The sequence below is a fragment of the Argopecten irradians genome, chromosome 10 (assembly GCF_041381155.1).
Source record: "Argopecten irradians isolate NY chromosome 10, Ai_NY, whole genome shotgun sequence".
NCBI lineage: Eukaryota > Metazoa > Mollusca > Bivalvia > Pectinida > Pectinidae > Argopecten > Argopecten irradians.
In genome coordinates, this window is record NC_091143.1 from 21,308,709 (window position 1) to 21,325,012 (window position 16,304).

The 16,304-nt window shown below is 35.6% G+C and overlaps 1 long non-coding RNA gene across 1 annotated transcript in view; it reads left to right on the top strand.

Annotated features, from left to right (window-relative positions):
* Nucleotides 1–16,304, top strand: part of LOC138333381 (uncharacterized) — a 401,614-nt gene that overhangs the window by 359,314 nt on the left and 25,996 nt on the right. The gene's annotated exons all lie outside the window — the stretch shown is intronic.

The following is a 16,304-nucleotide window of genomic DNA, read 5'->3' on the forward strand; positions in this document are numbered from 1 at the left end:
CTAATTTTCAGCTTAATTGGACAAAATGTTAATTTCAACCAATCAGAGGCCTCCATTAGGTAACCATGAAAACACAGGTTTTTAAACCTGTGGCCATGTCGATAAGCATACCTTACAACCCCCGTGTGCCAATTTTAATCTGATTCTGACAATAACTAAATTTCTGACTAATCAGAGGCCTTTATTTCGTTACCATGGCAACTGAGCTTTTCGAAAATGCTGCCATGTTATTCAGTGTCCCAAATAACCATTATATACTAATTTTCATCGAAATCCAACTCCAAAATCTCAAAACCGAAAATGGGCTCTGGCATCCATCTTGGACTTCTGATTGGGAAAAAAACCTGTGTGCACAATAAAAAATTAATCCCACATCCTAATGGGTATGTATTTAAAGTTTCGTGATAATCGGCCCAGTAGTTTCTATGAAAAGCTCCGAAAACCAGCGCGGCGGAAGAAAGTTGAAGAAATAAGAATAAAAATAATAAGTAACTTACATAATATTTAAAAATAATAATAAAAATACTATTAGAGGTATCTTCATAATTACAACTGTTCCGAAATCAGAATGATTTTTTAGTGTTCCAGCAAAATTAATATATTTTATTTTTCTTACTTTTCGAGAAAATCAACTTTTTATGTCCCTGTTCCCCCGATGCAAATATTCACTTGGTTCCGGTTGAAAACAAGAGTTCTGACGCCCTTCGAATTTGCGAATTCAAACTCAACAAAAGTAGCGGAACAATATCAATTATCAAGATATTTTTAGCACTAATATCGAGATTAAGCAGGTATAGAACTCGATACCAGGTAGTAAGAATTTCCTGTTAGAGTTGCGATAGGAAAATATTGCGATGTAAGTAAATAAATGTTTAATTTATTAATTTTGATTACCATTTCTAAATTTGATAATTTGATCCCGAACATTCCAATGACGTCACATTTCAGTCCTCTATGAGCCCGGGTGATTCAACCTTGCAGTCTGGCGTTTTGAAGGAATAAGTATTCATTTGTGGTATTCTGGTGGCAATTTGCACTCATATACGGCAGAACATAGTTTAAAATAATAGTGCAAGTTTATCTTGAAACATTTTATTATTTAAAATATCACATTTCTACGTACACGGGGACACCTGTTGCCGAGGATGATTTCATACTGGAAATTAAGGTTAGGAAGTAGTTAGCGAGAACTTAATGTCCAACAGACATGTTTCTAGTTCTTGATGTTGCAAGTGATATTCAGGCGAATAAGGTTTGATTTATTTTTCAAGATTTCGATTTTTTTTGTCTTAAGGCATCTATCTCTAATGCCATATGTACATGTAGGTTCTCCTAGGACCTTACATGTAGTTTTGTATATTGCATATTGATAGATGAAGTTTGTTACCGCTTTTTTGTCAAAAAGTACTGAAGGGACCTGTCTAAAATTTCATAATTTTGTAGGTTCTCAGAAGGTCCTTGCTGTGCATAATACATTAAGGATTGACAAGCCACCATTTTGAATTTTGGTAATTGAAGTTTGTTACCACTATTTCGCAGAAAGTACTGATATTCATCCTGCAAATGACACACATGTTGACGGATAGCTGCTGGTGGATAAACTTGTGCTTTATCCGTCAATATGAATGAAACGCCATTAAGTCCCGCTAAAAATTGCCGTCACATTCACTGGAATGACATCATAAACTACTACAACCTACTTTTCAAAGAATCTCGCGTCAAAATGCATTGTTCAAATCCAGCGGTCACGCCGTCCTCGAAATATTCTGACGTCACGTCATTTTCTTGACGTCATTACATATAATATTTTTCAAGACGTCACAATGGATTTACTCTCCGACATAGCCAATGAAAAACGTTCATATTAGGTCATATTACACTAGTGATATATGCAAAGGTATCACATGGCTAAAATCGCTAAATAGCATGAGAATTATGCGATAAAAAGATGTACATTTGGATATAAAAAAACTTACATTGAAACTTTATGTTGAGACTGTTTGAGAAACACCTAACAACAAAAACACCAATAGTAAATTATAACGTTTATCAAATAGATATATATTCACGTGACATCAATGAAAAAAACCCCAAAATATTAGTATGCACTACAGAACACCAGAAATCACCTTCATTGTGATAGAAAATTGTTCGACAATATTGTCTTGGTTATCTGTTTGCCGTTCACCGAGTAATCTGAAACAGAAAAAAAACAATTATTTATCTTTCAAATATAGTATTAATTACTTAATCTTTAAAAGGATTTCCCCTCTGTATTCATTGTAAGCGTTTTCGAAACACTACTTAATTAAATCTAGTAAATATAATGCGTTAATAATTTTCAACTTAAAAGAAAAAAAACATAATGTCAGAGTTACTTAGGGTACACCAATTTGAAAAAAATAGTTCGTCGGGAATTTCCGCTCCTAAAATTGAAGTTTCAGAAAAATATATTTTAAAAAAAAATCCCGCTCCTGTTTTCCGAGTTCCGGATTTCGACGAACGAATTCCGGTTTTTAATATTATTTTCTTGCCTTTTGGTCGCACAAATGCTTGAAGTGATCGGAAAAGAAAAAAAGAAAAAAATGACGCGGGATAATGACATGCTTTCGTTCGCCGATTTCTACAATTGTAACTTTATAACCGAAGTAAAGCAAGAGGAAAGATGACAATCTCTGTTGTGAGTGTTTTAAAAAAAATCAAGAACAGGGAAATTCCCCTACACGGCAACAGAGTGTTGTAAAGATTGGTCTTGCAATGTTTTATTATAGTTGACGTTTGAGTAGTGTATATTGTATTATAGTTGACGTTTGAGTAGTATATGTTTTATTATAGTTGACGTTTGAGTAGTGTATGTTTTATTATAGCCTAGTTGACGTTTGAGTAGTTAATGATTGACGGTCATATTTTGAAAACATGAATAACAATAATTACATTCTTCAAAATCACCAAATAAAGTTTGTTTCGAAAAAAATTCTTATCATATGATATTAAATGATTGTGGTAATTAAAGTTAGGTATGGGATTTATTGAATATTTATATGGAAATCAGCACGTGATCGGGAGAAAGCGATCGTGACTTTATATATATTCTGCCTAGAAACTTGTAGAAAATCAGCGTTTGTTATTGTGGAGAACGCACGAAAAACATTTTCACTTATTTCGAAGCCTTCTGTTGATACATAAAACGGACATTTTTGTTGGTTTGTGATATTTTAATATAATATCAATATTATACACCAGTAAAAGGGTGTTTTTTCACAATATTTTAATATTGTTGTGGTATTGTCTCAGAAAAATGAAACTTGAGAAAGATGAGAAAGATCAATCATTATTGTGTCATATGTTGATCACCAGAAAATATCGGAATCATTTTGAGACTTTGAATTCTAGGATAATGTAACCTAAAGTGGTTGTTACTTTTTTTTCTAACTGAACCAACTTCAATTTCCTATGACTTGCATTAGATGATGTTTAGCAATAAAGCATAAATCATCATCCCGTCCTAAATATTTTTTTTTCAAATTAAAACTATTAAGATGTTATAATAAAACTGGTAATATTGACAATGAAACTGTTATATGATGTGATCATATGAAATTGACAAGAAGATTATACCAACCTTTAAAATTTATTTCTACTACTATTGAAAACTAGGAAAATATGTTAACAACATTAACCAAACAAATATCACTCAAATAGAAGGAATTGGAACATGTTAAATCCTACATATATTAAAATATAACATTTTACAATCGCTCGTCCCGATTTTTCTCAAAATGAGAAATGAAAATAAAAAAACAATCCCCCCATCTTGCTCCAATTTTAATTTCTAATTCCCGAAGATCTATTTTTCAAATTGGTGTGGCCTCACGAACATATTTATAAAGGGGTTTTAACCACCAACATATTTCTATGAGGATTTTAATCACGAGCATATTTCTATAAGGATTTAACCAAAACATATCTTTCTATAAGGATTTTAACCACGATAATATTTCTATAAGGATTTTAACCACGAACATCTTTAAGAATTTTAATCACGAATATATTTCTATAAGGATTTTAATCACGAACATATTCTATAAGGATTTCAATCACGAACACATTTCTATAAGGATTTTAACCACGAACATCTTTAAGAATTTTAATCACGAACATATTTCTATAAGGATTTCAATCACGAGCATATTTCTATAAGGATTTTTACCACAAACATCTTTTTAAGAATTTTAATCACGAGCATCTTTCTATAAGGATTTTAACCACGAACATCTTTAAGAATTTTAATTATAAATATATTTCTATGAGGATTTTAACTACGAACATCTTTCTTTAAGAATTTTAATCACGAACACATTTCTATAAGGATTATAATCACGAGCATATTTCTATAAGGATTTTAATCACACGCATATTTCTATAAGGATTTTTACCACGAACATCTTTCTTTAAGAATTTTAACCACAAACATCCTTCTATAAGGATTTTAATCACAGACATCAGTCTGTGAGGATTTTAACCGGAAACACCAATATATTAGGGATTTTAACCATGATAGGGTACATAAGTTGGCATATTGAGAAAATTGAAAAACATCATGTTAGGGACAATTCAACCAAACGTTGGAATCATATTGAAGTACCCAGATCATCACCATGACGCATGCTAAACTGAACGTCACCTTTGAAATGCACTCCATCACGACCTTTCGGAACTCGCTGACCAGTATCAGTATCGTGTTGTCGGCTGCTGTCCACGGATTCATCACTGTATTCCCCATGAAAACTATTTCATCATCTGCCTCAGTCGATACCTAAATGAGAACAGAGTGGGTACTTTATCGAGGCCTTCAAATTCATATCGCAGCTTTATATAATAACGTATTAAACTCTTTCAATATCATTAGCTAATAGACCATACTTGCAGACGTTCCTTGAAATTCCGCAGTAGTTCTCCAGCGCCAGGCCGCCCAAGAGTTGATTTGGTAAGGAACAGTGGGACATCACGTACACTTTTTCCCTTTAGAACAGAGTGAGATAGTCTGTTGAAAATCGCCATGTTGAATCAGTTACATGTGGCAGCGCAAGTGTTCTCCTTAATGTTTACGGCAAACGCGTTGATAGATAGATCAGATCAGGACCAATATTGGATAGAAACTCCACCACTTCGGTGTCCCAATGAAAGTTATATCATGATTGAGTATTAATGTTATATTCGTCATGTATTGCTGAACTAGTTATATGCTTTGTTGATAATCAATAGTTTTGTCAACCTATGACAAGGTCTTATTTCTTATGTAAAATTTATTTCAGTACTTCTGATTTCATCTTGCCTGTAGCAAGCATTTCCATTAGCAAAATCATATCACCAGCCTTTTTCATTGGTTGATCCGGCAGCGTAATAATTTCTAAGATACAAGAGTCATTCAATAAAAGTGAAATTACAGGTAAAAATAAGTTATAAGAACTAATTGCAAAGTAATCTGATTGTACTCTAAATAAACCCCAAAGTAGTTTAAAATGAGAGAACACTGATTTACATACAATGTATAAAATACACTTAAGTAAATTTGTCCATAAATACAGTATTATGTTACACAGATCTATGTTTGAATCGAAAACCAAATATTGAAAATAGACATAACTTTGCTTAACGAAACGATATATGCATAGGATTTTTCAATAATTCTGTATCTGATAAATGTTTTTACAACGATGTCATCATTGACGCCAGGAATAGATAGGGATTAAAGGAACCATATGAAGTTGTCATCAGCACTGGTCAAGGTGTACCAGGCACAGTAAAACAGTTTGGCTCCAAGTATCGTCTGTCCTAGAATTCGTCCATATCCGGACCTGTTCAGGCCAATCATTTGAGTAGACATTGCTAATATATATTGCAATCTGCAGTTAAAACAACAACAACTTGATAAACTTGTCATGCCGTGACAAATCAAGGAAGTAATGTATCTTAATTACTTTTAAATGATTAAACTGATCACACTTTATTTTACGGATTTTATTGTTTAAGAAAACTATACATTTAGTGGGTTTATAGTACCAACATCACCCTTGAAAATATGATTGTAAGATAAACACATCGAACTTACCGATTGGTAGGTCATAAAACTAGCAAGATATAAATATTTAATGGCTTAAGAAAGCAGAAATGGTATTTGCTTTGTTATCTCGGCTATCCGTGTCGAGCATCATTTTCTTCAAAAAAATCTTGAATTGTAAGATACTAACCATGAAGTCTTTTGTTATTGCAACCATTTAATTTTAGAAGTCATTTTTCACGATTGTTTGTCAAAATATAATGTCTAACAATTTTAACAACCGTTTTGGTGAAAAACCTGAAAAAACAAAATATCTGACGTTCCAGTGGTATTGTTAGAAAATACTGCATATAAAAGTATTGTGTAAATAAATTAAAGTGAATAGTCGGCCAAAGAAGAAAACCAGTCTAAATGCGTTCATTGGCCTTCCAAAAGTTCTCACATATTAATACGACGGTCAAGTTCTGCTTAGTTTCCCCGTTCTGACCATTAAAGTAAAGAAAAGTTGAAAGCATTGAAAGCGAGGCTGCGTGGAAATGTAACCACGGACATAGTGAGCCGGAGAACTATATAATATAAACCATTTAATGATTTTTATTGCAGGTCAATATGCCACGAAAATCGAAAAATATCTATATGCGGTACACAGCAGAGGCACTAGATTTAGCGGTTTCGGCAGTGCGCAATGGACACCTTAGCCTTAGGAAGGCTTCTAAGAAGTATGCAGTCCCGAAAATTACATTGATTGACCATGTTTCTGGGCGGATCGAGTGCGGAGCTAGGCCCAGGAGGAAACCGTACTTGGCTCCCAAAATAGAGGAAGCCCTGGTATCAAAAGTCATCAGCGCAGCTGACAAAGGCTTCGGAATTTCTTAATCCCAGCTGATATTAAAAACGGCCCATCTATGCCAATCTGCTCAGATTCCGCTGCAGAAAAATGTACCAGGGGATGACTGGTGGCGAGGTTTGAAACGAAGGCACCCTGAATTAGTACTCCTTAAACCAGAGAGGCTGTCAACATCTCGAGTCAGAATGTTAAACAAACCCGTCATTGACAGCTTCTTTGCTGATCTAAATAAAGTTGTCACTGAGCTGAATTTACGAAACAAACCGCATCTTGTTTGGAATGCTGACGAAACAGGCAAACAATTTGAGCATTGTAAGTAATGTCTGTACCAAGAAAGGGACCAGGGCTTTACAAAGCAGAACAAGCAATTCAAGGGAAAATGTGACCATTCTAGCCTGTATCAATGCCACCGGCAAAGCTATGCCACCACTATGTGTTGCCAAAGGCAAAACGCGAAAATGTTTACAGACTTTTAATACTGTAGACGCCCCTGAGGGTACTCTATGGACTTACCAAAACAAAGCATGGATGAGCGATATCCTTGGTGATGAGTGGTTCACTAATGTTTTCCTAAAGAACTGTGGTCCTGAACGACCCCAATTGTTGATAATGGACTCCCATTCTTCACACGAAGTTCTTTCTCTATTGGAAAAAGCTAAACAGGCAAACATCCACATAATGGCATTACCCCCTCACTGTACACATGTTTTACAACCACTGGACAGAACAGTATTTGGTCCCTTCAACAAAGCCTACAATCGGCTTTGTTCAGAATTCCTTGCTGCAAATCCAAACCATGTGGTTAATAAGGCATCTTGGCCTCGCCTGTTTAACGGGGCATGGACAGCAGCAATGACAACTGCTAATATAACGAAGGGCTTCAAAGTCTGTGGTTTGTATCCAGTGGATGGTTCCCAGATCCCTACTTCAGCTTTCCTCCCGTCGTTGGTGTACAATACAGCATTGTCTAATCAAAGCCAACTCGAAGATGGATGCTCCGCTGACACATCATTGCTCAGTTCCCCTGCTGAAAGTACCGTGCTACCATCTCCACCTTTTGTGACTCAAACAGTAGTACCTGGCTCGGCTATAGCATCACAAGAAGCAATATCTCAGACTCCCGACTTTCCATCACAGGTTTCTGGAATAAATCCCATCTCGGCTTCATCGCCGATAGCTTCTCCTTGTGTTGATGAAGGACTCAATATCCCCGTCTCTGACATTGAACCTTTGTTACAGGCACTAACAACCGGTACAGTTTCTGTACTTGAAACGGATGAAAAGGAAAAGTTAAGCTTTGGGGATACAGTGTATGATGACATTGAGAACATTTTCAGGTTGCCAACGCCAGTGATGAAAACTTCCGCAAAAAAGTCTGTTACACGCCATCGTTTATTAACAAGTAACGAGGTTATACAAGAAAAACAAAAAGCAAAAGAATTAAAAGAACAGAAAATGAAAGAAAAGGAAGAAAGACAACACAAACGAAACCTGAATAAAGCCGTAAAAGAAGAGAAAAAAGCAAACAAAAAACGACGTCTAAAGAAAGAAAATGTTTTGGACAAAACTTGTTTTATTTGCTTAGGAGAATACACGGTTGGCTGCAAAGAGCTAGACTGGGCAAAGTGCGATTCATGTAGTAAGTGGATGCACTTGGAATGTATTCCTACTTCCCATGAAGTAACTGTGCTGTTCCAATGTCACCTGTGTGGTTAAACATTGTCGATTAAATACATGTACATTATATAGCGTTAGTATTCAAAAGAACTTTTCACGAATATTTAAGATTCAATTTCATTTGAAATTAAATTTTGGACTAAGAGCTATGTATGGATAACCTGTTATGTCCACGAGTTTGAAAAATTAAATTATTTTTTTATCCATTTATAACTTAGAGGATTATATTATAAGATTTATATCAGAATTCTAGTATTAATTACTTGTTCTATTTTACAATATATTTCATCAGTAGTATGTTTTAATGATAATTTACGGAACTATATCGTTCTGACCAATTTGCTATGTTTACTAGTTTCATTATGCACGTCGTCTGCTATTACTACGAGACGGCTCAGGATTTAAATACTTGTCCTTTTTATGGATATAGTAGTTTAACTTGTCCTTTATAGCTAAATGGTTTTAAATATGTAATTATAACTAAGGACAGTCACAGGACATAATGTTAGGGTTCTCAATAGTATAAATCACTAGATTTATAATATGGAACGAGAGGAACTTTTTGTGAGAGTGAATGTAAGGCGAGTTTTGATTGGACGAGAGGGATCATGTGATCCAGTGAGAAAAGTATAAAAGGGAGCGCGAAACAAGTTCATGTCAGACAATCCCTGTGCTCGCACGGTGTTCACGCTATACTAGTGAGCTCATATCCCGTATTACAGCATCTCTACCAAGGGAGATAATTGATTAATTTAGGTATGCTAAATTCTAGCAACATATCACTTATTTATCATAAATTATAGAAAGTGTTATTAGTATTATAGTAATTGTATTATCAGTAGTAAATGTAGTAGAAACGCATAGTAATAGGCCTAGTTCTAAATAGCTTATTTAGAACTTTATAATATTTGAAGGTTAGAGTTTTAATATAAAGTAATTTATATATTTTTCTCAACTACACTATTTGTATATTATTATTTATAATAATAGCGGCACATTATTGTCTCCCACCACCCTGACTTCTGACAGTATGAGAGTGAAACGATAGTTGATGAGTGGCAGTACCTTTGTAAAATACAAATGATGACGAATGTTAATAAAAACTCAATTTGAACTGTGTTTACGATGTTTGTCAACTATCTATATGAAGACCATATGATGACCAACGAGGATTGAGGCCAGGCCTGCTACAATACAGTAATAGAAATTACACACTTTGTTTGTTTGATTAATTAACGTCCTATTAACAGCTATGGTCATGTAAGGACGGCTTCCCATGTATGCGGTGTGTTGTGTGTATGTTGTGCGAGGTGCGTGTTTCGGGAGACTGCGGTATATTCATGTTGTGTCTTCTTGTATAGTGGAACTTTTGCCATTGTTATAGTGCTATATCACTGGAGCATGCCGCCGAAGACACCAAGCAACACACCCCACCCGGTCACATTATACTGACAACGGGCGAACCAGTCGTCCCACTCCCTTTTTGCTGAGCGCTAAGCAGGAGCAGAAACTACCACTTTTATAGACTTTGGTGTGTCTCGGCCAGGGGACAGAACCCAGAGCCTTCCTAACAGGGGCGAACGCTCAACTCATGGCCATAAATGAGGCGGTGCCAAGGGAGGCATTAGAAGTCAGTTAGGAAGAATAGAAAAGAAAAGATGCTAAATTTAGTCGCCTTTTACGATCATGCAATAGGGGCAGCAGGTACAATTCTAACGCCCTACCTGCAGGGCATAAATTACACACGAACATAAACACTTAGAAATGGTTTTAAGTAGCGATGCTAAATGGTCACATAGATGAAATAATTAAGAAGGTTTCGAAATACAAAGCAACCCTTCGTAAATTGATATTTCTACTAAGCAGAAAAAAGTAGAAAAAATGTATCTAACATATATAAGACCTATTTTAGATGCATGTGAAGTTTGGGATAATTGTGGTGTCGCGAATTCTAATAATCATGAATTATTACGGCCACCAATATATACCAAAACAGAGTTTATTTATAAAGAAATTGGTTGTCTCCATTATCTAAACGGAGAGAGATAAGAAAATTAACCATCTTAATATTTAATATTTATGTGATATCTTACCAGAAAACATCGGTGTCCTGACAAACTATGACTTAAGAAATTTCCAGGACGTGAGGCAAAATCGTTATAGACTCAACGCACATTAAACTCTTTCTTTCCTTCAACTTCTTCTCTTTGGAATAATTTAGATATATCTATTAGAAATTCTCCAACTATAAATACCTTCAAATCAAATTAAAGTAAATATTTCCTTCCAGCAACCGATTTGTGTTTTCTAAAGGATCCTTTTGGTACTAGACGGCTTAATAGTCTCCATTGTAGATTAAGAAATAAAGCAAGTACTTTAAAATACGATCTTTTCAGATCCAATATTCAGCACCTTCAGCACACTTTGAATGTGGATTCACGTGCGAAGACTCTTATCACTTTTTCCTTATATGCCAAAAATATCACATTTTAACGACAGACATTAAACGATTGGTACCCCGGTGACATCACATTAGATACATTACTAAGAGGAGATGCATATTTAGAAAATAATGCTAACCTTAATGTTGCAAAGGCAGTCCAAATAGTACTGGCAGGTTTTGACATTATGAGCATCCTACCCCATTTCCTTTTTCTTAATAGATTACATGTTATACGTATATCAACAGTATCAATCAGTTGTATCTGCTGGCTGGTGTAGTTGAAAGATTTTCAAGGAAAGGAATGGCTTCGAGTGGATCTCCAGTGTAATGTATTCTATGGAATGTGTATATGGACAACGTTTTAAGGAAGTAACTTATCGGTGTTTCCCAGCCAGTCAGATAACTATGTACACACTTATCACGTTTACAAACAATTATAAGTTAATAAATAACAAATAACTATTCTCCTCCCCATACTCCTCCATCTTTCCTTTTTCTCCTTTATTCTAAAAAAGAACATTTTGATTTATATTATATACATGTATTGTATTCATTGCTGTCCATTATGTATATATTCATATTATGTATTCAGGAGAGAACGTTACTAAGTTGGCAAAGCTTGTGTCCAATCCCTGTTGTCAAAAATTTTCAACAATAAAAATATGTTTAAAATCAAACAAATCTAGTAGGTATAATATGTTCCGTAAAGACCGTGGGGCTCCGGGTGGGGGATTATTGTATATACTTCCAATGTCCTGTGCACTAGTCGTAGAGCCGACTTAGTCCAGTCTTAGCACAGAAAGAGCAATGCAAAGTTGTTCAAATCTGTAAAAAGTATTTACGAATTAGAATAAACTTTTAAGTTGAACCTTCGTATTGGAATTTTTGTTTTTCATTTTGATAGTAAGTGTATTATGTTACCAAACCTTTATGTTTAAAATTCAAAATTGCTTTGTTAACGTTAAACAAAAAAACCAAACTAGTAGTCAGTCAGTGTCAGTGATTTTATGAATTTGACTTTTTAATCTACATGTATGAAGATTATTTGGTTCCATCAAAAGAAATAAAAAGTGAATTCAGAAGATTTTTGAAATTTTAGCCATTTTGATCCATTTTGGCCCCGGCCCTCTGGTACCTGGGGGTCAGCCAGGACAAAAATTGATATGATGTTAAAATGCTATTTCAGGCTAATAATTATATCCCAGTTTGACCAATTTCCTATTAAAACTAAGCAAATAATGTTCATAAATGCCTTTTTCATTTATTGTTTATTTGTTTGATTATTTTAACGTCCTAATAATAGCCAGGGTTATGTAAGGACGGCTAAATTTGACTCCCTCCCAAGGGGAAAATCTGAGATCCCAGGACCATGAAATTCCCACCTTTTGTAAAGGGCCTTAAGAACTTTCAATCTATGAAAAGTATTTGGTTCCATCGAATCTGTGAATTCAGAAGAACAATTTTTGATTAGTAAGCCAATTTGACCCCTTTTGGTCCCGCCCCTCTGACCCCTGGGGATTGGCTAGAACCAATATGGATATGATGTAAAAATACTTTCTCAGGTTAATATTTAAAACTCAGTTTGACTTATTTCCTATGAAAACAAAGCAAATAAAGTTCATAAACAAGAGGCCCAAAGGGCCTTAACGGTCATCTGACTACCTTGGCAATAGTAAAATTAATTATATATGGTGTCACTTTGTCAGGACCATGTCAGGATCATTTTCAATTTCTTTCAACAAATCTTATTTCTTACAAGAGGCCCAAGGGCCTTAACGTATATAGGAAATTAATTAGATATAGTGTCATGGTAGCCATCTTCGATTTGGGATCAACCAAAGATGTAACAATACTTTGTCGGGACCATGTCAGGATCATTTCATGCAAGTTTCAGCTAAATCGCACCGGTAGAACTTGAGAAGAAGTTCAAAATGTGTTTTCAAGATGGCGGCTGTGGCGGCCATCTTGGATTTCAGATCGACCTAAAAAATAACAACACTTTGTCGGGACCATGTCAGGATCATTTCATGCAAGTTTCAGCCAAATCGCACCGGTAGAACTTGAGAAGAAGTTCAAAATGTGTTTTCAAGATGGTCGCTGTGGCGGCCATCTTGGATTTCTGATCGACTCAAAAAATAACAACACTTTGTCGGGACCATGTCAGGATCATTTCATGCAAGTTTCAGCCAAATCGCACCGGTAGAACTTGAGAAGAAGTTCAAAATGTGTTTTCAAGATGGCGGCTGTGGCGGCCATCTTGGATTTCAGATCGACTCGAAAAATAACAACACTTTGTCGGGACCATGTCAGGATCATTTCATGCAAGTTTCAGCCAAATCGCACCGGTAGAACTTGAGAAGAAGTTCAAAATGTGTTTTCAAGATGGCGGCTGTGGCGGCCATCTTGGATTTCAGATCGACTCGAAAAATAACACTTTGTCGGGACCATGTCAGGATCATTTCATGCAAGTTTCAGCCAAATCGCACTGGTAGAACTTGAGAAGAAGTTCAAATTGTGTTTTCAAGATGGTCGCTGTGGCGGCCATCTTGGATTTCGGATCGACCCGAAAAATAACAACACTTTGTCAGGACCATGTCAGGATCATTTTTATGCAAGTTTCAGCCAAATCGCACTGGTAGAACTTGAGAAGAAGTTCAAAATGTGTTTTCAAGATGGCGGCTGTGGCGGCCATCTTGGATTTCTGATCGACTCGAAAAATAACAACACATGGTCGGGGCCATGTCAGGATCATTTCATGCAAGTTTCAGCCAAATCGCACCGGTAGAACTTGAGAAGAAGTTCAAAATGTGTTTTCAAGATGGCGGCTGTGGCGGCCATCTTGGATTTCGGATCAACCCGAAAAATAACAACACTTTGTCGGGACCATGTCAGGATCATTTCGTGTAAGTTTCAGCCAAATCGCACTGGTAGAACTTGAGAAGAAGTTCAAAATGTGTTTTCAAGATGGCGGCTGTGGCGGCCATCTTGGATTTCCGATCGACTCGTAAAATAACAACACTTTGTCGGGACCATGTCAGGATCATTTCATGCAAGTTTCAGCCAAATCGCACCGGTAGAACTTGAGAAGAAGTTCAAAATGTGTTTTCAAGATGGCGGCTGTGGCGGCCATCTTGGATTTCGGATCAACCCGAAAAATAACAACACTTTGTCGGGACCATGTCAGGATCATTTCGTGTAAGTTTCAGCTAAATCGCACTGGTAGAACTTGAGAAGAAGTTCAAAATGTGAAAAGTTAACGCACGGCGGACGGCGGACGGCGGACGGCGCACGGCGGACGACGACGGACGAAACATGACGACTATAGGTCATCCTAACCCTTCGGGTCAGATGACCTAAAAACTATAGTAAACTTAACCCCCTCCCCAGGGGGAAATCTGAGACCCCAGGGTTATATAATTCACAATTTTTGTGGATGGCTTTAAGACCTTTCTATCTATGAACGATATTTGATTCTAACACATCTGTGAGGTGAGCAGAAGATTTTTGAAATTTTAGACAAGTTTACGCATTAGGCCCCTCCCACAGCCCCCTGAGAGGTGGGGTTATATAGTTCATAATTTTGATAAGCCTTATGCCTTAGAAGGTTTGTGCAAAATTACATTGAAATTGCTTCAGCGGTTTTCGAGAAGTAGAAAATGTAAATTGGTTACGAACACATGACGGATGACGCACGACGACGAACAAAAGGCGATTAGAATAGATCACTTGAGACTTCGTCTCAGGTGACTTAAAAATTATAAGCGTAAAATCTGGTGTTATAATAATGCAAATTTTGATCTTTTTAATTATAAACTAGAGACGACTGACTAGACCGCACATTTTTCCAACAGATAATGTAGATGACATGTGTCAAGTTTTCTTCTTCAGATAATTATTTAGGCATAGCAGACACGTAAATTCCTTCCAAAATTATAACAATTAGGCCAAATGATAAACCATGGTTTGGCTCGGACATGAGACGAGATATTAGGAAACGAGATAGACTGCTTCATATATATAAATCTAATCGCACTCCGTTAAATTTAAATAACTTTACAAAACAACGCAAAAAGGTTAACAATCAAAAGAAAAGAAAAATGAATTGTTTTATGCGTACATTAGGGGTCTTTTCGATAACTTTAGTAATTCAAATCCAAGAATTTTTTTGGAGACTTATCCGCAGACTTATTAAAAATTCTGATGTATCTAACTCTATGCCCCCTCTGCGGACTGCGACTGGAATTATTGAAATTTTATGTCAATATCTAATATTGATGGCATGGGGGCGGATGTTCCTATTGCTGAACCTAGAACTTACTCTATAATCTCTGACGTACCAATTAAGTTAAATGACATTATTGACATCATTAAAATCTCGAAAAGCAGTAGAACAAGATTTGATTAATCACATTATGCTAAAACACTGCAAGTGGAGTAGCCTACCTTCTTTCTATTGTCTTTCGAACCTCAATAATGGAAACATGCATTAGTTATCCCTTTATTCAAAGAAAGGTAACAGACAGGATCCTTCAAACTATAGACCCATTACATTATTATGTACCATTGGTAAAGTGTTTGAGAGACTAGTTACAAAATATTTACATAATTATTTGCTAGATAATTTGCTTATTTATAAATATCAGTCTGGTTTTCAACCTAGCCATTCTACTACTCATCAACTTATAGAAATTTTCCAAAATATATGTAATAATTTGGAAAAAAAGTCCAAAGTCTCCTTTTATTTATTCTTTATATTTATGACATTACTGATAATTTAGACAGTCTATCAAAGCTTTTCGCTGATAACACTTCTCTTTTATGCACTGACAAATCCCCACAAGTTATAGAATAATAAATAAATAATGATCTCTCGATCAGTCTTTGGCCGATAAATGGTTAGTGAAGTTTAATCCAGTAAAAACACAGGCTGTCCTTATTTCGAATATTGACCTTAATTGTTTTTAATAATGTAAATATCGACTTTGTTGATAGTCACTGACATATCGGAGTGTATATTGATTCCGAGTGTAAGTGGGACAGACATATATACCATATCAGTAAAACTGTCACGAAACAATTAGGAGTTCTTCGGAAATTAAAAGTCATTCTCACTAGAAAAACGTTAAGCTAAATGTATAGAACTTTTATTCTTCCTATATTGGAATATTGTTGTGAGTTGCTGGACGGGTGTACGGTCGCTGAAGCTGAAATCTTAGAAAAAATACAATTAGAGGCATGTCGCATTGTTACGGGATTACCATCGTTCTCAAACAGAA